The sequence below is a fragment of the Delphinus delphis genome, chromosome 7, assembly GCF_949987515.2.
Source record: "Delphinus delphis chromosome 7, mDelDel1.2, whole genome shotgun sequence".
Classification (NCBI taxonomy): Eukaryota; Metazoa; Chordata; class Mammalia; order Artiodactyla; family Delphinidae; genus Delphinus; species Delphinus delphis.
This window is the reverse complement of record NC_082689.1, coordinates 79310683-79337777: the sequence shown is the minus strand read 5'-3', so window position 1 is coordinate 79337777 and position 27095 is coordinate 79310683. Positions and strand designations below refer to the sequence as shown.

The 27095-nt window shown below is 38.6% G+C and overlaps 1 long non-coding RNA gene across 1 annotated transcript in view; it reads right to left on the bottom strand.

The window, feature by feature from the left end:
• Positions 1-27095, bottom strand: part of LOC132428173 (uncharacterized) — a 468522-nt gene that overhangs the window by 181418 nt on the left and 260009 nt on the right. Inside the window, exon 3 of the long non-coding RNA XR_009520076.1 lies at positions 20829-21024. This is a non-coding gene — a long non-coding RNA (uncharacterized lncRNA). The remainder of the gene's footprint in view (positions 1-20828; positions 21025-27095) is intronic.

Below are 27095 nucleotides of genomic sequence, written 5' to 3'. Positions count from 1 at the left end.
ATTAACTGATAGTACTTCCCCTTTTCCCTTTAAAAACCTTCATGGCTGAGCTGAATCTTCAGAGTTGTTTTTGGGGGGACATTAGTCCACCTTCTCCCCAGATTGCCAGCATTCTGACTAAAAGCAATTTTCCTTTCTACCAACATGTGCCTCTTGGGTGTTGATTTTTGAGTGGTGAGCAGCCAGACCTGAGCTCAGTATACCACCACCATGAATTGAAATCACCGTGCTTGAGGTCACCAACTATCATCAAGTTACCAAATCCAATTAAATCTTTCTCAGTCCTCATCTTGCTCAACCTCTCAGGTGGATGTGACAAAGTTGACTCCTCTCTCTTTCTTGAAATACTTTCTTCACTTGCTTTCTTGAGTACCACTCTCTTGCTTTCCTCTTTTCTTGGAAGGCTGCTCCTCTTCCATCTCCTTTGCTGACTCTTCTTCAGTGCCCTGCCATCTTAATGTTGGAGTGTATCAGGCCTCAGCTCTCATACCTCTGACCTCCTACCTTCCTAGGTGATTCCTTTGTCTTGGTAATTTTAAACACCTTACACATGCCGATAACTCCAGCTTCATCTGTGTCCCCGGAATGGTAGGCTGCCCACTCAGCTATTCCATTTGTGTTAGTTTTCTAGGGCTACCATAACAAAATAGCATGGACTGGGTGGTTTAAACAACAGAAATTTATTTTCTCACCGTTCTGGAGGCTAGAAGTTAGAGATCAAAGTGTCAGCAGGGTTGGTTTCTTTTGAGGCTTCTTTCCCTTGGCTCCCTCTGTCTTTACATGGCCTTCCTTCTGGGTATATCTGTGTCCTAATTTCCTCTTCTAATAAGAACTCAATCATACTGGATGTGGACCCACCCATTTTACATTAATTATCTCTTTGAGACCCTATCTTCAAATACAGGCACATTCCGAGGTACTGGGGCTAGGACTTCACCACGTGAATTTGGGAAGATACAATTCTGCCCACAGCGGAACTAGGTACTCAGTTTCTCCACTTGAATGAATAATGGGCATCTCATGACCAAGACTGATCTTTACATCACACTCCACCTCACCACGATCTCCAGAAAACTTGCCTTTTTCTCATTGTTCTCCAACTTCATTTGGTTTCCGTTCAATGTCTCTTCCTATGTAATATAGCACTTTCAAATATTTTCAAGCCCCCAACATGCTATATCTTCTTATGTTTATTGTTTGTCTCCCACTAAGATGTAAGCAGGGCAGGGATTTTGTTCTGTTCATTGTCTCATCCCCAGCATTAGGAATAGCTGACTGATACGTAGTAGTTACTCAATAACTTGCTGCTGAATGAATAAATATAATTATAACAACAACTCTATTACACAGGTATGGTATTGTCTCCATTTGATAGATAAAGAAATAAAAACTCAGGGAAAATATGTAACTTGCCTTAGGTCATAGAGCTAGTAAGGAATGGAACTAGGATTGGACTCAGGTAATCTGAATCCTGACTGCTGATAAGCAATTAACATTTCAGTGTGGCAAATGCTATTTCTAGAGGAGCTCAGAGTGTACTGCAGCCCTTAGGAGAGGCACCTAACTCAGGAGTTACAACAGGAGACAACTGGTAAACAAAAGTTATGTGGAAGAGAGGCCCAGGGTGAGGCAGCCTCACATACGTATGCAAGGTAAGATCCTACACCAGATTGGTGCTCAGTAATTAAATAGACAACTACTATATTATATAAACCTAAAGAAGTCAAAGCACATTATCATGGAAGAGCACTGTAGTACTCAGCACTCCATTTATTCATAGAATCATTAAACTTAAAGAGAAGAATGAAGAACTGACTACCATACAACTGACCACAGCTCCCAAGCCTATAATGAAGCTGTCAGAACTGACTACTCCAGGCCAAATATATTACAGTACCATTGTTAGTCAACAAGGTCACAGCAATAATTAAGATCTAGTTCTAATTTTATTAGGGTCTCGGGGAAATGGTAAACAGCAGAAACTTTCAGTGTGTAGCAGACCTCAAAGATTCTGTAAGGAAGTTTATAACTCCCTAGTAGAGGCAATCACAGCTCAAGTGCTTCATAACTCACAACAGGAATAATGAACTGCATTCATAAAGAGAGAGAGAGAGACAGAGAGATTTTTTTAAAACCAAAATGAAAACCTGGGTTATTTGAACTTGAATCATTAAAAAAAAAAACTTGAATCATTTTATTTCACTGAAGAGAGCCCATTTTAGTACTCATCATGCTAATTTGACGATAAAAACCCATTTCTGACATTAAGTACAATAATTAGTAAAATTCTAAGAGTTAGTGAAGATATGGATGGTTAGGAAAGTTGAGAAATTAATTTCTGAGGTATGCTTCTTTCTGAAATTATGCTATCTAGAGTCTGGATTCTCATGTAAGGTCACTGATTTCCCCTAAAGTTGAAGTTACCTAACATACAAATCCTATCACCAGTCTAGCTGAAGTGTTAGAAAGATAATGGTAGGCATTGTAGCCTATAGAAGCTGGAAAGGCTGCAAGTGTTATGCCCAAGTCCAGATAAGTACGTAAAGAAAAAGAAAGCATGCCACCAACTGGGCCAACTGATGCCACCCAAATCCAGCCTATGAAAAATTCTTTATTGAAAAACATGCTATTGGAAGATAACCATTGGACTCCACTTGTATGTTCCATATTGATAAATCTGAGCCATTGGCAGTGTGCTCTACCTGTTGATAGTCCTGGGAAGACTTAAAAATATACTTATGGGAAATGCTTGTCAAATTCTGTGTCAAATTCATATACCCCTATGGGTATATTGACTAGAACAAGACTGAATTTATAGGTTAATTTGGTAGAAACTGTAGCCTAAAGAAGCTACTGAATCCAACATTTATGATCATGACATATCTCTCTATTTAATTCTTCTATTTACATATCCTAGAGCAGAGTTTCTCAACCTTGGCACTATTGACATTTGAGAGCAGATAATTCTTTGTTGCCATGTGCCTTGTAAGATGTTTAGCTGTATCCCTGGTCTCTACCCATCTGATAATAGTAGCATGCCCTGCCCGGATGTGACAATCAAAAATGTCTCCAGACATTGCCAAATATTAACTGCAGCATTGTTTGTAATAGCAAACTATTAGGCACAACTTAGTTGTCCATTACTAAGAACACAGATCAATAAAACTTGGTTTATTTTTGCAACAAAATTTTATTCAACAGCAGGAAGTAAAATAGAAACACTAGATCTATCGATCTATCTATAAATGTGAATAAATCTTTAAAAACATAAAGTTGAACTTAACAAATTGTATTAGATTAGTGCCATGCAGTACCATTTATATACATTTTAAGTACTTAAACAATAAATATCCAAACAATACTTTAAATGTGATAAAAAATTTTAAAACTTGCATGGGAATGATTTCCATAAATTCTAGGATAAATAAAAATATGGTAGGGCTTTAGCTTAGTTTTCTCAATCTTATTTATTTAAAAACAAAATGATCTGAAAAAATAATGTGAAATATGCTTCAAGTCTTGATGGTAAACTTTGAGTACCTGTTATATTATTTTCTGTACAATTCTGAACACTTGAAGTACTTCATAATACAAAACAAAATTATATTTCAGAATAATCCGTAAGCTACCTTTTAAGATACTGGCAAACTGAAAATCTTATGCTTTCTCAGGAGTAATTTGTTTTCAAAGATTTCATTAGACCTTTTAAACAGTTTCTGAATTTCCCTCAATACTCACTTGTAAATGACAGCTAAACATTTGTTTCAAGTAAGTATTATTCCTCAGTTAATAATCCAAATCCTAGAATATTCCCTCACAGGTTAGTGCTAGAATTGCCAAAGTAGCCTTTAAATTGTCCAAATATAAAACACTCTTGATTGACCTTAGTGACATTAGAAGGTTCAAACTTTGACAGCGTTATTTAATATTTAAATTATACCAGGTAGTGCGCTGGATCCTTATTTTGGAACGCTTACGTTGGCAGTAAAGGCCATCTCTATCACTGGGGTTAAAAGAACTGGATACACTGGCTGATTTACAGGCCAGCTTTGCAATTACTTTTTTTTTTTAATAGATCTTTATTGGAGTATAATTGCTTCACAATACCGTGTTAGTTTCTGTTGCACAACAAAGCGAATCAGCCATATGCACACGCATGTCCCCATATCCCCTCCCTCTTGAGCCTCCCTCCCATCCTCCCTACAAGTGCTACAGTTTTACAGATGCCCTTCCCCAACTTCAGCAAACACAGTGAATTCACAGCTGCAATCAGAACTTGGTCTTCCATCTTTTCATAGGACCTATTAATTATTTCTCATTTTTCATGAAATGACGTTCTAAAGAAAAAAAATTTTAAGGAAAAAATACATTGTCTCACACTGAGACTAACAATCCCCAAAAAGTCTGTAGCTACATTTAAGTCAAAGGTCAGTTCAGATGGAAATTTCAACCTACTTTTCAATTTCTAATCTTTTAAAAGGCCATGTGACTTAAAGCTATTCCTTTCGTACGGCAAGAAAATGGAAGCTCCTGAATGATTAGAGTAGATGATAATCATAATTATGATAAAAGCACCATCAATGTACTCTCCGGGAAGATATTTTATGACTTCAGAGCTTGGCACAAGAAATGAAGAGAGGAAAAAATGTGCTTGTTATACTTGTGTTAGGCATTTGAAGCCAATCATATGTCAGTGATACAAAATAGCATGTTAGAGGGTGTCAAATTCAGAAATCGATAAGAATCTCTCCCCTTTAATGGTACAAATTGAACGCATGTTTCAAATGCTGGCAACAAGGGATGCATTTGTTTCTAATCAATAGGTACTTCAGTTAGTAACACATGCTGCTTTTTTAAGATATGTAAATTGTTTTCCAATTTACCCATTTGAATTAATCTTCTCTACTTAACATCCAGAGAATACAATGTAGGCCGTTCTTGAATTTATGACTCATAATATGCAAGAGACATTTTTGTCATTTGTATTTACTTGATTATGAAGAAATCACCGCAGGTAGTAATTCTTTCAAGGCCAAAGACCCTGTTGAGTGACTACCACTGGGTAGAGGTGATCTGAAACACATGAAAGACTTAAACTCAAATTAATAACACTGGAGAGGGCCAAACAGGGTATCTCTGGCGGAGGAATCTCTTGCCCGTTGTACTTTACTGAAAACAAGGAGATTAAATAGGGTTTACAAATTGGGTGTTGCAATTCCAGCCATTTTCCTGTGCTTCTCAAAATGCTGGCATTCAAGCTAATATTCTCCAGGCAGAAAGCTGAAATTTTATTTTCTGAGGAGTCTAAACTGCCCAAGGGAAGAGACCTAAAGATACTAAGAGTAGAAGTTCAGAGAAGAAAAAAAAAGGCCCAGTCTGGACAAAGAACTTCAAATTACTTCTTTATTTTTATTTTTTTTTTCCAGTTAACTTCTTGATGCCCAGTTCTTGAAAGTGAGCAATCAGTTTAGGTCACCAGACAAATGAAGAATGTCTCAAATAATAAAAATCAGAGACCAAATAGACAAACACATTAACTTGGAGGAAACAAAGAACATGCAGGGAAAATAACACCCCTGGGGGAAAATAGCTAACATTTATATTCTCAAAGAGGTAAGAAGATTCTATGTACAGATTCTATGTACATGAAATACAAACTTGAGGCTATAAAATTGATGTTGATGTTTTCTGATGTCCTTGACTGCAGCTTTGGATGTAGAAAAGACAATGCAAAAATTTACTTACTTTGATTTCAATATTTAGTTTCAATTTATTAATTATATTTTCAAAACCCTAATTTTTTCTTAAGCTTTTAAGGTCGGTTTGCTAATCTTGTTATTTAGTGTTTACATCCAGCAAATTATAACACTCAGTTTTAAGGGTTTTTAAATAATGTTTGTTTTAAAATAATGTTTATTTCTATTTACAACTCAGTAATTAATTAAAACATCCTGAACTTTTCAAACTACAGTTACATTTTAGTTTTTTTCAATTATCTAATCTAACAGACAAAACGTTTCCATGAACTTAAATAATTCTTATAGAGATAATGTATCTGTTCTAGTTATCTATTACTATATAGCAAATAATTCTAAAGCTTGTTGCTTAAAATAATCATTATGCACATGGAGTCTGTGGATCAAGAATTGGGAAAGGTAAAGCTGAGATGACTTTTCTCTCTTCTACAATGTCTGAGGGTCACAGCTAGGAAGGTTCAAAGGCTAGGGTGGGGGGTGGAGTGACATGCACTGGGAGAAGAAATCACCTTGAGGCATTTTCACTCACATATCTGACTATTGATACCAGGTGTGAGATGGGACCTCAACTGAAACACTATGGTCCTGAACACCTACACAGGACCTCTCTATGGTGGCCTGGGCTTCCTCACAGCGTGGCAGCCTCCAGCTTCTGACATGGTGTCTCATGGCTCCAAAGGCAAATGAGAGAACCAGGGCAAAGCTGCATGACTTTTTCTAATCTAGCCTTAGAAATCATACAGCATCAATTCTGCTATTTTCTGTTGGTTGGCTAGTCACTAGGTCAGCCTGAATTCAGGGAAAGGACATAGACCCCACTTCTCAGTAAGAGGAATGTCAAAAATTTGCAAATATATTTTAAAACCTATAAATTGAGCATAACCAAAGTTCTCTTAAATATACCAATAATGTACATAAATGTAGTAATACTTCACTTAAAATCATGTCTAAATTAATTATGTGTTTTATTGGAAATGCAGATTGTCACTCAAGTAACTTTATAAATACATGAGGTACCAAATGTCCATGAATTCCTTCTTAACACAAAAACAGAGTAGTTTTTCAGCCATAAAAAGGAATGAACTTGGGTCGTTTGTAGAGACTTGGATGGATCTAGAGACTGTCATACAGAGTGAAGTCAGAAAGAGAAAAACAAATATCGTATATTAACGCATATATGTGGAACCTAGAAAAATGGTACAGATGAACTGGTTTTCAGGGCAGAAACAGAGACACAGATGTAGAGAACAAACATATGGACACCAAGGGGGGAAAGTGGTGGGGGAGAGGGGTGGTGGTGGGATGAATTGGGAGATTGGGATTGACATATATACACTAATATGTATAAAATGGATAACTAATAAGAACCTGCTGTATAAAAAATAAAATTAAATTTTTAAAAAAAACGTAGTTTTTTTCTCTTAAACCATTCTTTACTTAATTCTACATTGTACAGCTAAAATATTCATGCCCACTAAGAAGGAAAATACCATCCGGTTACTTAAAACTAGAGATTTTGGTAACTCAGACATATAGAGCAATATACTAAATCCTTTTTATAGTCCCGTGTCATGGTAAAATCGTTCTGAGACTCAATTTCCAATGTGTAGAGGTTCCCATACAGCACCAAGTAATGCTCCAGGCACTAGCTCAGTACTGTCAGGGAGGAAGAAATTTTCCTCTACCCTTCTAGGTTCTTCTGGCTGGTCTAAGAATTCAACTGATATGAGATAGATTAACAAGAGTAAATCAAACAGAAGTTTAATAATATGTGTGCATGGGAGAGACCCAGAAAAACTGAGTAATTTGCCAAAATGGCCAAAGCCCTCACTTTAAATACCATCCTCAGCTAAAGACAAAACAGGATGCTGAGGGCAGGGAGGCAATTATAGGAGGTTACCAGGAAAAGCACAGTAAAGAAGGGTAAGCTTATTTTGCATATTTAAATCTTTGCCTTTTCCATTCATAATTTTCTAGAGATTTGGTCATCTTCCTCTTCCTGGCACAGTGAGGGAGACACCCTTACAAATGAAGATTTTCTTTAAAAATGTAAATGTTTCTTACAAGAGGGTAACTCTTACTTGGTTTTCAGAGTTTTTCCCATGCCTGCTGTTTCTTAGAAAATAACCAGCTTAAAATAATTACCATCCCAAAGAGGCAACCCTTGGGGGACAAATTTTGCTCCCCTACAGTATCCTACAATTCAATTTCCTGGATAGAGATTCCACAGGTTGAGGGCTCAGCCCTACAAGACTGCCCCCAGCTCCCCCTTTAGATACTGAGTCACAAGTCCAGGTTATTACCTCTACTTATCACCGACTCGCTATAAAGCAGAGGTTCCAAGGACAGGACGCCTCTTCAGTCTTGATTAATTTGCTAGAGCAGCTCACAGAACTCAGAAAAACATTTTACTTATTAGATTTCCAGTTTATTATAAAAGATACAACACAAGAACAGCCAGATGGAAGAGGTAAATAGGACAAGGTATGGGGAAGGGGCACAGAGCTACCATGCTCCCTCCAGGTGTGCCATTTTCCCTGAATCTCCATGCATCCACCAACCCTGAAGTTCTCTGAACCTTGTCTTTGGGGGTATTACGGAGGCTTCATTACACAGGCATGACTTATTAAATCATTGGCCATTGATGACTGATTCAACCTCCAGCTCCTCTCTCTTCTCTGGAGGTCAGGGGAACGGGACTGAAAATTCCAACCCTCTAATCACATGGTTGGTTCCTCTGGTGACCAGCCCCTTATGCTTAGGTGATCTAGGGGCATTACAAAACTCACCTAATTAACATAACAAAAGACACCTTTATCATTCTCATCACTTAAGAAATTCCAAGGGTTTTAGGAGCTCTTTGTCCCGGAAACAGGGACAAAGACAAGATATATTTTTTTTTTACTATAAGTCACCATATCACACATGGCCTACCAAATTGAAAAAGGAATTGGTCTCCCAGAATGTAGACCACTACATTCAAGCTAGTCTCACTATTAGTTTAAGACTACCATACACACCCATTATGAATACTTGACTGATCTTTCATTTCTTTGACAATGTACACTAATTTTTTTCTAAATTTAAAGACCTCTGAAATAAGATATGTAAACATATTTTCTAATAATGACGATCTTTGTATATCATGGTAATCCAATGATATGTAAATGTATTTTTTATTTAATGATAAAGACCTTTGAATCTGAGGGTCCTAAGATACATAAATGTATTTCCTATCTAACAAGACCTGTGCAATTGAATAAGACCTTGCACTGTCAGATTCTTAGCACCATACCACTCTTAACTATTTAAAATGATGTTGAATTTACGTGGCTAGGTCTTATGTGCTATAATAACTGATAAGGTCATTCATTCTACTAACAATTCAGAAAATAAAAGATTCAACATGTGATAGTAAGAAGAAAAAATTAAATACAAGCCTAGAAAGATAAAAATTGAGGAAATCTACCAGAAAGCAGACCAAAAGATGAAAAGAGATAAAATTTAGAAATAAACATTAGATAATTAAAAGACCAGTCAAGACGTTCCGACATTCAGTATTCCAAAAAGAGAAAAAGGTTGAAATCATCAATGAAATAGTTTAAAAAATTTTCCAGAACGGAGATACAGAAGCTTCCAGTTTCAACTGGCTCTAAAGAATAACCAGCACAATGGGCAAAAACAAACATACATAAAGGCATATTAACAGGAATTTTCAGAAAAGTGAAAAATAAACATTTTAAGGGCACTAAATAAAGGAAAAATTCCTAGAGAGAGAAAAATCAGGTTCTAAAATGTCAAAAAAAACAAATAGTGACAGAGATCTCAATAGCAACACTGAACACTAGAAGTTAATGAAACAATGCTTTCAAAATTGAGAGAAAATAATTTATGACATAGAATTCTCTACCTAAGCAAACTGTCAACCTGCTATGAAGTAGAATAACAAAATTATAAGATAGGCAAGCGCTCAAAAAATGTATCACCTAAGCACTCTAAGGAATTTACTGGAAGGTATGGTTTATCCACACAAGAAAGTAAATCAAATAGAGAATGATATGAGATCCAGGAAGTGGAAGGCAATGAAAGAGAAAAGTGAAAGAATGATGGTGAATTAAGTTCTCAGGATCAGTGAGGTACAGCAGGCCCAAGAAATAACCTGTATAAATTGGTGGAGTCCAAAGAGTTCTGAGAGAGAGGTCTCCAAGGAAAGGAAATTAATAGAATTCTTGATGGACTTGAATGTGTTCAAAGATTTACAGAACTGGGAGCACGTTGGTAATGGGAAGGAAGAAATTTTTCTCTACCCTTCTAGGTTCTTCTGGCTTTTCTAAGAATTAAATTGACATAAGACAGATTAACAGGAGAAAAATCAAACAAAGTTTAGTAACATGTATACATGGCAGAGACCCAGAAAAACTGACTAACTCACCAAAAATGGCCGGAACCCTCACCCTAAATACCACCTTCAGCTAAAGACAAAAGAAGATGTTTGGGGGTAGTGGTTTGGGACTTCAAAGGGGAGGAAGACAATTCACATGAAAATGAAAAAGCAAATGTTTGGCAAGCAAATGTTTGTTGGGCCATGCAGAGACAATGGGACAGACTGGAGTCTGATCTCTAGGCCCTGCTGAGTTTCCCCAAGACAGTATCTCTGGTGATCTATTCCAGGAAAAGGACCTCTGTCTAAATTCTTTAGGCAGTTAGGGGGAAGGTCAATGTTTCTTCCTGAGCCTTTTGGACCTTGATTGTTTTTCAGCTCAAAATAATCTACATGCTGGGCTTCCCTGGTGGCGCTGTGGTTAAGAATTCGCCAGCCAATACAGGGGACACAGGTTCAAGCTCTGCTCTGGGAAGATCCCACATGCCGTGGAGCAACTAAGCCCGTACACCACAACTACTGAGCCTGCGCTCTAGAGCCCATGCACCACAACTACTGAAGCCCATGCGCCTAGAGCCCATGCTCCACAACAAGAGAAGCCACCGCAATGAGAAGCCCATGCACCGCAATGAAGAGTAGCCCCCGCTTGCCACAACTAGAGAAAAGCCCACACACAGCAACGAAGACCCAATGCAGCCAAAAATAAATAAATATATTTTTAAAAATAAATTAATTAATTAAAAATAATCTACATGCCAAAGAGACATTTAGGGGTGGCAAATCTTGCTACCCTACATTGGGAATAAATTAGTGAGTGTTAAGTACAATTTAAAAATTAGACCCTAGAAAAACACAAAAATAAGATATTTATCAACTTCAAAGAAACAAAAAGGTATAGATGAAGGAAAATTATGAATAATAATGATCTGAATTCTGAATATTGACTTAAACTTGTTATAACTGTATTAGAAAGATAGGCAGAATAGAGGAAGAGAGGGTGCATATGTGATGGAGGAAGGTGAGGTGGTGAAAGAGAACAAGATCCTCATCCTGCAAGTGGGAAGCCAATTAATAAATAAAATTTTAAAATCCAGAAAAAAAATATAGTCACACTACTTGCATGTATGCCATATCTCCCTATACTATTTGAGTACATGGAGGAAAATCCCAGAAGAATCAACTAAATATGTTGGAATGATTGTTTCTGGGTAGTAGTAAATGGTAGGGGAGGGAAACTATTCATAATAAACATCATGGGATAACAGTGTATAATAAACATTACATAATAATATGCAGTATACATTATGGAAATGTATCACTTTAAAATCATATACATGTTGTAGAAGCAGAATTCTAAGATGTCCCCCAGGACCTCTTCTCCCCAGTGTTACACACTATATAATCCCCTCCTTTGAGTGTGGTCAGAACCTATGACTTACTTCTAGCCAATAGACTATGGCAAAGGTGATGGGATGTCACTTCCTTGATTATGTTACATTATTTAAGACTCAGTCTTAAGGCTGGAGAAAGAAGCTCTGTTGTTGACCTCAAAGAAGCAAGCATGTTGGAGAAGCCCTTGTGACAACAAACCACAGGCTACCTCCAGGACCTGAGGGCAACCTCCAGCCAGCAACCAGCAAAAAGCTGGGGTCCTCAGTCACAAAGCTACAAGGAAATGAATTCTACCAACAATCTGAATGAGCTTGAACTTGGTTTACTCACCCATGTCTGGACCATTTCATGTTTTGTCTCTCAGTGGAAATAACCAACAAAACGACTAGCATCAGTCCAAAACGTACAACTGAATGGATCCTTCTGACAGGGACCCAGGTCATTAGCTCTTCCAGGACTACTCCTAGACCCTGAAAACAGAGTTCTTTGTTTGCATTCTTTATTTTGTGAACAACTATTTTTAAAAATATTTCCTTCTTCTCCAGGAACTTATAATCACAGTGATGACTGAAGAGCAGCAGAATTTGTCACCCCAAAATATGCCTCCTCACATAAAGATTATTTTAGGCTTCTTACTGAAATGGAGCAGGACCCTATGGGGCCCTGGGTACGAATCCGTTATGTGTCCCCATTTCTTGTTGGTAAGAAATTGGCTTCATTCAAGCTCCTTGACCTTCCCTGAGTTCCAAAGGGCAGATTCAAAGAGTTGCTTATCAGGGAAGGGAGGGAATGCAGAAACAAAGGAGGAGCAGCCAAGAAACAATTAGTGCAGCCATGGGGCAGAGTCCTGGCTTCTTCTCAAGGAATATACATAACCAAATACCTTTGAGTTCTTCTGCAGGAACTAAGGCCCCCACCCAGGGTGAGGACGGTAACTTTTGGCTGAGCATAAGGTTCCTGGAACACTGCCCTCTTACGTCACCATCAACCAATCAGAAGAAAGTCTGCACACAGTGGAAGATAACGAAGACTGAACTCCTCCCTAAATGATTCTCCCTTTTTAAAAATTTTCATGGTCAAGTAGACTCTTTGGGGTTGGTTTTTGGACATGAGTCTGCCTTCTCCCCAGATTGCAGGCCTTCTAAATAAAGCAACTTTTCTTTTCCAACCAACACTCATCTCTCAAGTGTTAGCTTTCGAGCAGCGAGTAGCTGAACCTGAGTTCACTAACATTTTTAAGAAACAGCAGACATAAGAAAAGTTCTGAAAACTCAGTAGAAATTACCCTTTTGTAAGAGGCATTTACATTTATAAGAGAAATCTCCATTTGTAAGAGTGTCTCCCTCTTTGTACCAGGAAGAGGAGGATGACTCAAAATCTCTAGAAACTCTTGAAGGCAAGGACTTAAGTCTGCGTAACAACCATACCCTTGTTTACTGTGCTTTGCTCCATAACCTCCCATAACGGGCCCCCTCCCCCAACCCTCAACATCTATCTTTTGTCTTTAGCTGGAGATGGTATTTAAGGTGATGATTAGATGGTATTTGAGGTGATGGCTTGGACCATTTCTGGGAATTTCTGTTTTCCTGGGTATTTCCTATGTATATAGGAGGTACACATGTTACTAAACTTCTTCTTTTCTCCTGTTAATCTGTCTTTTATTACAGGAGGTCTCAGCCAAGAACCTGGAAGGGTAGAGGGAAAATTATTTTTCCTCCCCTACATGGTCCTACAGTGAAAAAAGAATGGAGACTAGGAGGCAGTTACCTGATTTTCTAGGCAAAAGAAGATAGTGCCTGAAGTAAGATGGCAACAGTGTGATAGGAACAGAGAGAAACAAATAAAAATGTTATTTCTAAGAAATAAATGGATAGAATTTTGATTCAATAAAACAAGAATAAGAAAAATGTTCCTTAAAATTAAAGTCAAGGATAAGAAATGAGGTTCTCAATCCCAGATGTTTTGCCTCTCCCATCTCCCTCCCATCTCACAGACTATCAATAAAGAATAAATGGATTTAGATAAGTAAATAAAGAAAATATTGTACTCTGTAACTTGGGGGTGTTGCGGGGGAGCGTTGAGCTCTGCCTCACAGAGATGCAGTTCTATTTTTTTTTAATATTTGAATTTTACTATTTTTTTATACAGCAGGTTATTAGTTATCGATTCTATACATATTAGTGTATACATGTCAACCCCAATCTCCCAATTCATCCCCCACCCCCACCACACACACCCCCACCCCCGCCACTTACCCCCCCTTGGTATCCATACAGAGATGCAGTTACTATTAATGCATTTTAAGAGATAAAAGGCATCCTACAGGGCATCTCTGAAAATTCTTCCCCCTCCTGATTTCCAGGCAAAGGAATTTACAAACGGATGGTTTCCCTTGAGCATTCTTTCTGGTGATGGAAATCCACAGTCAGTTTTCTCATTGAAAGCAGACTTTCCCCAAGGCCACACACATCTAGCCTGCTAGTCTGAAGGCTGCCGCCAACCACTCACTCTCCCTACCTCTAAGATGCCTTCTCTAAACCAGTTTCATCTGGGGGAAGGAGGAGAACAGTACTTGAGCACAAAAGCTTCACAGAAGAAATACCACTTACAGCTGACTGAGTCATTTTGCATATGTGCATCTGCCCCAAATTAGAAATACTTGTGAATGGAATACCACAAATGTCTTTGAAGTTCATTACTGTTAAGAGTTATGCACTAAGGGGGCCTTTTCCTTGTTTACATAGCATGTTATGGTCTCACAGAGACTGAGGGAAGTGGAGTAACCACTCTGGTTTACATTATAGGATGGTTCGCAGAGATGAAAGGATTTCGTGCACTGAGTCTTACCGCCTGTGTTATTACCACCAGGGCAGATATCGCAAGGAGTAAATCAAGTTAATCTGCCAGAGCCTTGGGTTATGTATGTGGGGATTATTACACAAGATAATTTCACGTTCCCGGGAAGGTTCAAGTTTGCAGAGGACTGGATGACCTCTTTGCCTATTCCAAATCTATGGTTTTTATAAGGTCTTTGCCATATTTTCTCTCTTTCTCCTTTGGTAAGAGTTTAATAATGTCTCTATGTTTATTTAATGAACAGTTTTCTTACATTTAGTATAAAAAGTATACTGTGAATCTGTAATTGGGAAGATCTCAACAGAAAAGGAGATCACCACAGTCTAGGAGAGAATGACCAACTCACACGTCAGGTAAGGCAAGAAAATAGGGATTTAAAGACACTTGATATTTAATTGTTTTAAACACCATGCAGGCCAAAGAAAACTGCATACAGGTGACACTGTGTTTAATGAGACTACAGGTGTAAAAACTATGGAACCAGAGCAGAGGGTTCTGGAGAAAAAGAGAAAAAGTTATTAGAGAAACATAGGTGAATCCAAAGAGATTTTGTACATACCCCTACCAGAATTGGGTTTCATCATTTTGTTGTTGTTGTTACAATGGAGTTGGGAAGCACACATTTTTTTTTTTTTTTTTCTTTTTCTTTTTCTTTTTTTTTTGCGGTACGCGGGCCTCCCACCGTTCTGGCCTCTCCCGTTGCGGAGCGCAGGCACCGGACGCGCAGTCCCAGCGGCCATTGCTCACGGGCCCAGCCGCTCCGCGGCACGTGGGATCTTCCCGGACCGGGACACGAACCCGTGTCCCCTGCATCGGCAGGCGGACTCCCAACCACTGCACCACCAGGGAAGCCCGGGAAGCACACATTTTTAAGGACATTTGTAGGGACTTCACTGGCGGTCCAGTGGTTGACTTGGTGTTTTCACTGCAGGGGGCCCGAGTTCAATCTCTGGTCAGGGAACTGAGATCCCACAGGCCCCACAGTGTGGTCACCAAAAAAAAAGAAGACATTTGTAGTGATGACACTCCGAACTTATGTTTTTTTTTAATCCAATCTCATCTTTAAAACCTTCCACAATAGTCCTCATCCTCTACCCTTTAAATATATTTACAGCTCTCTGTGGAACCCCTCAATGACCAATTTTATCTGAGTAAATCAACAATTTCTCCAATTTAGTAGAAAGTCCTCTTCTCTTGAAAGCAGAAGAGCTCCTCTGAGCTCCCAGGTATGCTTTCCTAACCTAGAAAGCTGCCTTAAATATAGTGTGTGTTTCCCCTAAAGGTTTTGCAAAAGTTGACAGTCTTCTTAGGACCCCCTTTCCATCTTAAACTTTTTTCCACCAAGCTACCCACAAAAATTAATAAGCATCCTTGGGGTATTTATGTGAAGCTCTAAGCAGAGCATAATTAAAAACCTTTGACATTTACTTTTTATTTTATTTGACGTTTAGAGAAAAATTCAACTCAGTTTTTCTCTCTAGTCCCTAATATGTTTTTATTACTGACATTCTCAACTGGTAGGTATAAGGATTGCCATAGATCTCTGAGGAGACAAAGCAAAAGTTGGTATCTGGTGGCATGGTGGCAGGGGAAAGGGGTAGGAAGTGGGGACAGGAAGAAAGAAATGAGCAGTGTGAAAATTCATCCAGAGATGAACCATGGGAAGAACTGGATAATGTTCACATAACTCATACTTTTCTGAAAAGCTTAAAATTAGGCATGATTTATGATATAATATTGTCCAAAAAAGTTGCAAACAGATCCAGTCCCTCATGTTGATTTAACCCCTTTAACTGCCTCAATTGCACTGCATTCCCTTTATTAAGTCAGGCTACCTCCTACTTGCATTGCATTATTTCAAAATATAATTTTCATTAAGTTAGAGACATGATTCTCAAACAAATATTAGGGAGCACTTGTTAACAATGTATTTACCTCATTAATAAGAAAGCCAGCAGGATGACAAAGCTAATTGAAAGATAGGGGAAACTGCTATATAGAGAGTCAATAAAAGAAAGAATGAAATAGGATTTCTAGGAAAAGATGCAAAAATCACAGTCTTTGCTGTTATCATGTCTACAAGACAGAAATCATTTGCATGTCTAACTAAGAAAAGTCATTTGCAATTTTTCAGTCTTCTATAAGGTAATATCTAACTTTACTGAGTTTGGATCCTAATCAGTAATAAGGTGGGCAATGTTAGATCATCTACCACACTTCAGAAACTTGAGAATGCATCAGAATCACCTGGAGAGCTTGTTAAGCCAGATGGCTAGGGCTCCAGCCCCAAAGTTTCTGATTCAGTAGGTTTGGGGCGGCCCCTAAGAATAGGCATTTCTAACAAGTTCCAGGTGATGCTTCTGTTGCTGGTCCAGGGACCATACTTTGAGAGCCACTGCTCTAGTTTCACACTAACAAGACTTGTAGTAATATTTCTGCATTATTTTCAAGTGTCATATATGTCAGGATAAACTGTGAAGGACTTTGAAATAGATCATTAAGATTATTAGATATCTTCCATGGAAAACTAGGCTTCTTCTAATTCTTGATTTTCTGAATCCTTGGGGTTTATACCCTTCATTGTTTTTGAGATATTTTAGAATTCTGTAATTTGTAGAAAACAAATAGCTATGCAAATGAGTCTTGTCCATAGACATGCAAATTAGTTCTGTCCAGGAGGAAGGACAATTGATTTCCCTCCCCAACCTTCACTCTGTATGCTTCTGTAAAAAAGCCATTTTTGCATTTATTTGCAAATTCATTTTCAGTACTAGTTATTTATATGTATATATACATATTATGTGGTTCTCTGCACTTTCCTTTGAACTTCTTGTCACATTTTATTGGTTTCTTCAATTAATGAGTTAAATAAAATCTTTGGCACATGTTTATTTCATATTTGGATGAGTCATGATTAATACCCTTTACAAAATTATCCTTTAACAGATATTTTTCTTAAAAATAATTCCCAAGTTTGAAATTTCGCATTTAGTTGAAACTATTTTCATGGCAAGCAAACGAATGTCTTCCTCCAGTAGAGCTGGTTTGCGGGTTTTGGACTTCCTAACATTTAATATTTAAGAGTTTTCAAAATTTAGTCTGCTGGGCCACTGACCAGACTGGGATCCTATGGATTTCAGCTGCCTCTTTCCTTTAACAATAACACAGCTGCTCTTACTTTTTTAATCCTTCTTCACTGTCATCATTTATCTAACAGTGAATTCATATTTGTTCCTTTCAAGTTGTATTATTCAGAGGTATAGTTTGGCCATTTCTATTATTCAGGGTGTTGACCTCAGCCCTTAATTAACAACAGCAAAACCACAAAATGTTTGCTACCTGTTTCCAAGCCTGGAAACTCTTAGTCAAACATCTGGAGTGTGAGGAGGAGGTAGACTTTTATGCCAACTTAGAATCCTTTGAATTTCTAGGGTCAGCAGGAAATCTTAGCTGCCTGGTGGGGTCACAAACAGATATTCTAAACTCTAAGTTCATGACCCTGGATGCTGCCCAGCTTCTAATCTGAATTGCTTCCTTCCAATAGAGCATCTGTGTTCTATAAGAGGAGCTTGGATTCTCCCCACTGCCCGGAAGAAGCCCTTCCTGGGCCCCTCAGCTCTGGAATTTATAACAGACTCCGGTTAGACTCTCACAGTTCAGCTCTTACTCCACCCACTCTCAGTGAGTTCATTTGGAAAACGGTGGTAACACCCAGTATTTCCCAGAAACTAGTGTTCATTTCCCTCATGACTATAGAATGCTGTAGGGTATATTATGAGGAATATGGAGGTCAGGCTGAGTTCACTCCATGTAATAACTTTATGCCAAAGAGGAAATAATACCACTCATTTCTCCTGGGTGTAGAAAACTAAGGCCCTGAATTTTTTAGCTCATTATTTTCCCCATGTTGGCTCTTCCAGATTAGCATTAGTCTTTCTATGCCAAGTACTTATGTTTTCATAGAAAATACACTTAGGATGCCATATTTTAAACAACCTTAAGATATTTTTCAAAAGAGGCCATGGATCAGCCTAAAATTTTATTTATGCAGAACTTTTCTCTCAACATTTCCCTAGCATCCAAGAGTTCCTAACAGTAGGCAGGAGGCCCATCTTCTGACTTATCATCTCAGTATTCCTTTGCCAATTTTCTCTATGCAATCAACAAAAGGAAAATATCATGACAAAGATATCTTGCACTGATTTCCTCAATTTAAGTGAAAATTGGGGAATGGAGGTATGATTTAAATACCAGAACATGCCCCCAATCTTTTAGTTAACGTGGGATCACCTCGGCCTTTTAGGTCAATAGAAATATCACTTCAAACATCATATTTGCAGAATGGGAGGGAGAAGGTTGCCAGAAAAAAAATGCAGAATACTTGTCCAGTCCTAAATATTGCCAGGCACTTATTTATACTAAAAACTTACTCACTGTTTAAACAAATTCTAAATTTAATTGGACAATCAACAGAAGAATGGATAAAGAAGATGTGGTACATATATACAATGGCATATTATTCAGCCATTAAAAAGAATGAAATAAAGGAGATTGGTTCAAGATGGCAGAGTACAAGGACATGCTCTCACTCCCTCTTTCGAGAACACCGGAATCACAACTAACTGCTGAACAATCATTGACAAGAAGACACTGGAACTCACCAAAAAAGATACCCCACAGCAAAGACAAAGGAGAAGCCGCAGTGAGATGGTAAGAGGGGCTCTATCACAATAAAATCAAATCCCATAACTGCTGGGTGGGTGACTCACAAACTGGAGAAAACTTATACCACAGAAGTCCACCCACTGGAGTGAAGGTTCTGAGCCACACATCAGGCTTCCCAACCTGAGGATCTGGCAACGGGAGAAGAAATTCCTAGAGAATCAGACTTTGAAGGCTAGCGGGATTTGATTGCAGGACTTCAGCAGGACTGGGGGAAACAGAGACTCCACTCTTGGAGGGCACACACAAAGTAGCGTGTGCATCGGGACCCAGGCGAAGGAGCAGTGACCCCATAGGAGACTGAAACAAACCCACCTGCTAATGTTGGAGGGTCTCCTGCAGAGGTGGAGGGGCGGCAGCTGTGGCTCACCAAGGGACAAGGACACTGGCAGCAGAAGTTCTGGGAAGTACTCCTTGGTGAGAGCCCTCCCAGAGTCCGCCATTAGCCCCACCAAAGAGCCCGGGTAGGATCCAATGTTGGGTCGCCTCAAGCCAAACAACCAACAGGGAGGGAACCCAGCCCCACCCATCAGCAGACAAGCGGATTAAAGTTTCACTGAGCTCTGCCCACCAGAGCAACAGCCAGCTCTAACCAACACCAGTCCCTCCGGTCAGGAAACTTCCACAAGCCTCTTAGGTAGGCTCATCCACCAGAGGGCAGACAGCAGAAGCAAGAAGAACTACAATCCTGCAGGCTGTGGAACAAAAACCACAACACAGAAAGATAGACAAGATAAAAAGGCAGAGGACTATATACCAGATGAAGGAACAAGATAAAACCCCAGAAAAACAACTAAATGAAATGGAGATAGGCAATCCTCCAGAAAAAGAATTCAGAGTAATGATAGTGAAGATGATACAGGACCTCGGAAAAAGGCAAAGGTCGAGAAGATGCAAGAAATGTTTAACAAAGATCTAGAAAAATTAAAGAACAAACGAACAGACATGAACTGTACAATAACTGAAATGAAAAATACACTAGAAGGAAGCAATAGCAGAATAACTGAGGCAGAAGAAAGGATAAGTGACCTGGAAAACAGAATGGTGGAATTCACTGCTGAGGAACAGAATAAAGAAAAAAGAATGAAAAGAAATGAAGACAGCCTAAGAGACCTCTGGGACAACATTAAATGGAACAATATTTGCATTATAGGGGTCCCAAAGGAGAAGAGAGAGAGAAAGGACCAGAGAAAATATTTGAAGAAATTATAGTCGAAAACTTCCCTAACATGGGAAAGGAAATAGCCACCCAAGTCCAGGAAGCAAAGAGAGTCCCATACAGGATAAACCCAAGGAGAAACATGCCAAGACGCATAGTAATCAAATTGGCAAAAATTAAAGACAAAGAAAAATTATTGAAAGCAGCAAGGGAAAAACAACAAATAACATACAAGGGAACTGTCATAAGGTTAACAACTGATTTCTCAGCAGAAACTCTACAAACCAGAAGGGAGCGGCATGATATACTTAAAGTGATGAAAGGGAAGAAACTACAACCAAGATTACTCTACCCGGCACGTATCTCGTTCAGATTCGACGGAGAAATCAAAAGCTTTACAGACAAGCAAAAGCCAAGAGAATTCAGCACCAACAAACCAGCTCTACAACAAATGCTAAAGGAACTTCTCTAAGTTGGAAACACAAGAGAAGAAAGGGACCTACAAAAACAAATCCAAAACAAGTAAGAAAATGGTCACAGGAACATACATATCGATAATTACCTTAAATGTGAATGGATTAAATGCTCCAAACAAAAGACACAGGCTTGAGGCTTCCCTGGTGGCGCAGTGGTTGAGAGTCCGCCTGCCAATGCAGGGGACACGAGTTCGTGCCCCAGTCCAGGAAGATCCCACATGCCGTGAAGCGGCTGGGCCTGTGAGCCATGGCCACTGAGCCTGCGCATCTGGAGCTTGTGCTCTGCAACAGGAGAGACCACAACAGTGAGAGGACCGCATACTGAAAAAAAAAAAAAAAAGGCTTGCTGAATGGATACAAAAACAAGACCCATATATATGCTGTCTACAAGAGACCCACTTCAGACCTAGGGACACATACACACTGAAAAGTGAGGGGATGGAAAAAGATAATCCATGCAAATGGAAATCAAAAGAAAGCTGGAGTAGCAATACTCATATCAGATAAAATAGACTTTAAATAAAAAATGTTACAAGACACAAGGAAGGACACTACGTAATGATCAAGGGATCAATCCAAGTAGAAGATATAATAATTATAAATATATATGCACCCAACATAGGAGCATCTCAATACATAAGGAAACTGCTAACAGCTATAAAAGAGGAAATCTACAGTAACACAGTAATGGCGGGGACTTTAACACCTCACTTACACCAATGGACAGATCATCCAAACAGAAAATTAATAAGGAAACACAAGCTTTAAATGACACAATAGAACAGACAGAATTAATTGATATTTATAGGACATTCCATCCATAAACAGCAGATCATACTTTCTTATCAAGTGCGCAAGGAAGATTCTCCAGGATAGATCACATCTTGGGTCACAAATCAAGCCTCAGTACATTTAAGAAAACTGAAATCATATAAAGCATCTTTTCTGACCACAACACTATGAGATTAGAAATAAATTACAGGGAAAAAACGTAAAAAACACAAACACATGGAGGCTAAACACTACGTTACTAAATAATGAAGATATCACTGAAGAAATCAAAGAGAAAATCAAAAAATACCTACAGACAAATGACAATGCAAACATGACGATCCAAAACCTACGGGATGCTGCAAAAGCAGTTCTAAGAGTGAAGTTTATAGCTATACAAGCCGACCTCAAGAAACAAGAAAAATTTCAAATAAATAATCTAACCTTACACCTAAAGGAACTAGAGAAAGAAGAACAAACAAAACACAAAGTTAGCAGAAGGAAAGAGATCATAAAGATCAGAGCAGAAATAAATGAAAGAGAAACAAAGAAAACAATAGCAAAGATCAATTAAACTAAAAGCTTGTTCTTTGAGAAGATAAACAAAATTGATAAACCATTAGCCAGACTCATCTAGAAAAAGAGGAAAAGGACTCAAATCAATAAAATTGGAAATGAAAAAGGAGCAGTTACAAGAGACACAGCAGAAATACAAAGCATCCTAAGAGACAACTACAAGCAACTCTATGCCAATAAAATGGACAACCTGGAAGAAATGGACAAATTCTTAGAAAGGTATAACCTTCCAAGACTGAACCAGGAAGAAATAGAAAATAGGAACAGACTAATCAAAAGTAATGAAATTGCAACTGTGATTAAAAATCTTCCAACAAACGAAAGTCCAGGACCAGATGGCTTCACAGGCGAATTCTATCAAAAATTTAGAGAAGAGCTAACACCTATCCTTCTGAAACTCTTCCAAAATATAGCAGAGGGAGGAACACTCCCAAACCCATTCTACGAGGCCACCATCACCCTGATACCAAAACCAGACAAATATACTACAAAAAAAGAAAAGTACAGACCAATATCACTGATGAATGTAGATGCAAAAATCCTCAACAAAATACTAGCAAACAGAATCCAACAACATATTAAAAGGATCATACACCATGATCAAGTGGGATTTATCTCAGAGATGCAAGGATTCTTCAATATACGCAAATCAATCAATGTGATATACCATATTAACAAATTGAAGAATAAAAACCATATGATCATCTCAATAGATGCAGAAAAAGCTTTTGAAATTCAACACCCATTTATGATAAAAGTTCTCCAGAAAGTGGGCACAGAGGGAACCTACTTCAACATAATAAAGGCCATATATGACAGACCCACAGCAAACATCATTCTCAATCGTGAAAACTGAAAGCATTTCTGCTAAGTTCAGGAATAAGACAAGGATTTCCACTATAATCACTATTATTCAACATAGTTTTGGAAGTCCTAGACACGGCAATGAGAGAAAAAAAGGAAATAAAAGGAATAAAAATTGGAAAAGAAGCAGTAAAACTGTCACTGTTTGCAGATGACATGATACTACACATAGAGAATCCTAAAGATGCCACCAGAAAACTACTAGAGCTAATCAATGAATTTGGTAAAGTTGCAGGATACAAAATTAATGCACAGAAATCTCTTGCATTCCTATACACTAATGACGAAAAATCTGAAATAGAAATTAAGGAAACACTCCCATTTACCATTGCAACAAAAAGAATAAAATACCTAGGAATAAACCTACCTAGGGAGACAAAGGACCTGTATGCAGAAAACTATAAGACACTGATGAAAGAAATTAAAGATGATACCAACAGATGGAGAGATATACCATGTTCTTGGATTGGAAGAATCAATATTGTGAAAATGACTATACTACCCAAAGCAATCTACAGATTCAATGCAATCCCTATCAACTTATCAATGGCATTTTTTACAGAACTAGAACAAAAATTCTTAAAATTTGTATGGAGACACAAAAGACCCCGAATAGCCAAAGCAGTCTTGAGGGAAAAAAACGGAGCTGGAGGAATCAGACTCCCTGACTTCGGACTATACTACAAAGCTACAGTAATCAAGACAATATGGTACTGGCACAGAAACAGAAAGATAGATCAATGGAACAGGATAGAAAGCCCAGAGATAAACCCACGCACCTATGGTCAACTAATCTATGACAAAGGAGGCAAGGATATACAATGGAGAAAAGACAGTGTCTTCAATAAGTGGTGCTGGGAAAACTGGACAGCTGCATGTACAAGATTGAAATTAGAACACTCCCTAACACCATACACAAAAATAAACTCAAAATGGATTAGAGACCTAAATGTAAGACTGGGCACTATAAAACTCTTAGAGGAAACTTAGGAAGAACACTCTTTGACATAAATCACAGCAAGATCTTTTTTGATCCACCTCCTAAAGTAATGCAAATAAAAACAAAAATAAACAAATGGGACCTAATGAAACTTCAAAGCTTTTGCACTGCAAAGGAAACCATAAACAAGATGAAAAGACAACCCTCAGAATGGGAGAAAATATTTGCAAATGAATCATCGGACAAAGGATTAATCTCTAAAATATATAAACAGCTCAGGCAGTTCAATATTAAAAAAACAAATGACCCAATCCCAAAATGGGCAGAAGACCTAAATAGACATTTCTCCAAAGAAGACATACAGATGGCCAAGAAGCATATGAAAAGCTGCTCAGCATCACTAATTATTAGAGAAATGCAAATCAAAACTACAATGAGGTATCACCTCACACCAGTTAGAATAGACATCATCAGAAAGTCTACAAACAACAAATGCTGGAGAGGGTGTAGAGAAAAGGGAACTCTCTTGCACTGTTGGTAGAAATGTAAATTGATACAGCCACTATGGAGAACAGTATGGAGGTTCCTCAAAAAAGTAAAAATAGAATTACCATATGACTCAGCAATCCCACCACTGGGCATATACCCAGAGAAAACCATAATTCAAAAAGACACATGCACCCCATATTCATTGCAGCGCTATTTACAATAGGCAGGTTATGGAAGCAACCTAAATGCCCATCGACAGACGAATGGGTAAAGAAGATGTGGTACATATATGCAATGGAATATTACTCAGCCATAAAAAGGAATGAACTTGGGTCATTTGTAGAGACATGGATGCATCTGAAGACTGTTATACAGAGTGAAGTAAGTCAGAAAGAAAAAAACAAATATCATATATTAACACATATATGGGGAACCTAGAAAATGGTACAGATGGACCAGTTTGCAGGGCAGAAACTGAGACACAGAAGTAGAGGAAAAAAACATATCAGCACGAAGGGGGGAAAGCCGCGGGGGCTGGTGGTGGTGGTGTGATGAATTGGGAGATTGGGATGACATGTATACACTAATGTGTATAAAGTGGATGACTAATAAGAAAAAAAAAGCAATAATAAACATAAAAAAAAAGAAGAATGAAATAATGGCATTTGCAGCAACATGGATGGACCTGGAGATTATCATACTAAGTGAAGTAAGTCAGACAGAGAAAGATAAATATCATATGATATCGCTTATATGCAGAATCTAAAAAAAAAGAAAAAAGATACAAACTTATTTACAAAACAGAAACAGACTCACAGACTTAGAGAATGAACTTATGGTTATGGGGGTGGTGTTGGTGGGGCAGAGGGACAGATTGGGAGTTTAGGATTGACATATACACACTGCTATTTTAAAACAGAAAAGCAACAGGGACCTACTCTATAGCACAGGGAACTCTGCTCAATACTCTGTAATAACCTAAATGGAAAAAGAATTTGAAAAAGAATAGATACATTCATATGTGTAATTGAATCACTCTGCTACACCTGAAACTAACACAACATTGTTAATCAACTTTACTCCACTATAAAATAAAAATAAAAAAAACAAATTTAGTTGGACATCCTGTATTTTGTTTGCTAAATCTGGAAACCCTAGGAGGGGGTAACTCATTGCCCTGATACATATGGAGATCCTTGGGGAGAGGGAGAGCCCACGTCGTATTGCAGGTGACCTAGGCTCCGAGCTACTGATTTGGCTGCATTCTCAGGCTCACTTCTCTCTTCTCTTTCATTGACCCAAACACTAGACCCAGTCAACCTTCCTTGATTTTTCCAAATCTCCACTCAATGCAAATTAAGTTTTTACTGAATATTCAGAGGTGCAAAGAGAGGTGGCTAAAACCTCAGAAAATCATAGTCGTTTTTCAGTCATGCTCATCACTACTGTTATCTCCTTTCCAGTGGATTCAGCTTCCTAATGAGTTTCTGGGCCACATCTCTGCCCCTCAGTCACAGCTCAGGTGTCCCAGCCCCCCCCATTCCTGTATATTACTTACTGAAGAACAGTCTGGAGCTAAGCTAACACCAGGCCCACTAGGTGTGCCCCGAAGCCCTCCTCTACAATGGGAAGCGTGCCTAAAAGAAGGGCAGCCACTCCTGAAATGTAGTTTCCTTATCAGCACTTCAATGTTGTTTTTACTCCCCTGTAAATAGGAGAAGCAAAAAACATTTTTATAAAGTTCAGGAAAACAAGGCTCAGGAGAAAAGACTGAGCAAGTTAGGATTAAGCATCCTGAGAAAGAGCCATCTAAGGCACAAATCAGTCTACAGATGTACAAAATGCTAAAATAAATATTAGCAACTAGTCCTCCATCTCCATTTAGCCTGTATCTAGAGGGAAATAGGCCTAATTATACCGGTGATTTTCACATCCTGTATAAATAGGCCCCTTGAGCCTGCCTGTACCAAAAGAATCACACTGAGTGATAACTCAGATATCATAAACAAGGGCCTCCTCTCAATATAAAACTTCCTGTGACTAGTCAAAGCACTGCACACCCAGTTCTGGGACTCTTGGGATGCCTTACCGTTACATCCACTGCCTCTAAAGATAGTCGAAGCGACATCTCCCCAGGGCCACTGATGCCAGTGCCTTCTATGAGAACCTGGATGTTGCATTAATCGTGTTTTTTTTATTTTCTGTATTTTAATGATGCTTGGACATCTTGGGACTTTGTGGAACTGGGAGAGACTGCCTTCCCAGAGTTAGCTATTCCCTAAGAGAGCAAACAACTTGCCAGTGAGCACACCTTTCACATGCAAACCAACGAATCCAAAATCCATGCCCACATCCACCTCCTTCTATCAGACACCTGCTGTCCTGGACACTATCCCCCTGCCCTAAATCACCCCAGAGCCTGGTACCATACTGAACAACTAGAGACTCTACCCTTACAGCCCAGACACCAGCAAAATTATTCAAACTATCTAGTCCTAATCCTGCTCAGATGCTTACCTTACCTCACCCATCCTTTCCTGTGAAAACCGCAGAAAAGCTTCTGTACGTGCTTTCCCCTTGCTCCTTTCTGCCCCTGACTAACCCTGGTGCTTCCCCATGTTGCCCTGTGTGGTGCAGTGTACCCCCTCCTCTAAGGAACTGTGAATAAGAAGCTGTCTTTTCAGTGGTTCTCCTAATCTGTTGGCCTTATCAT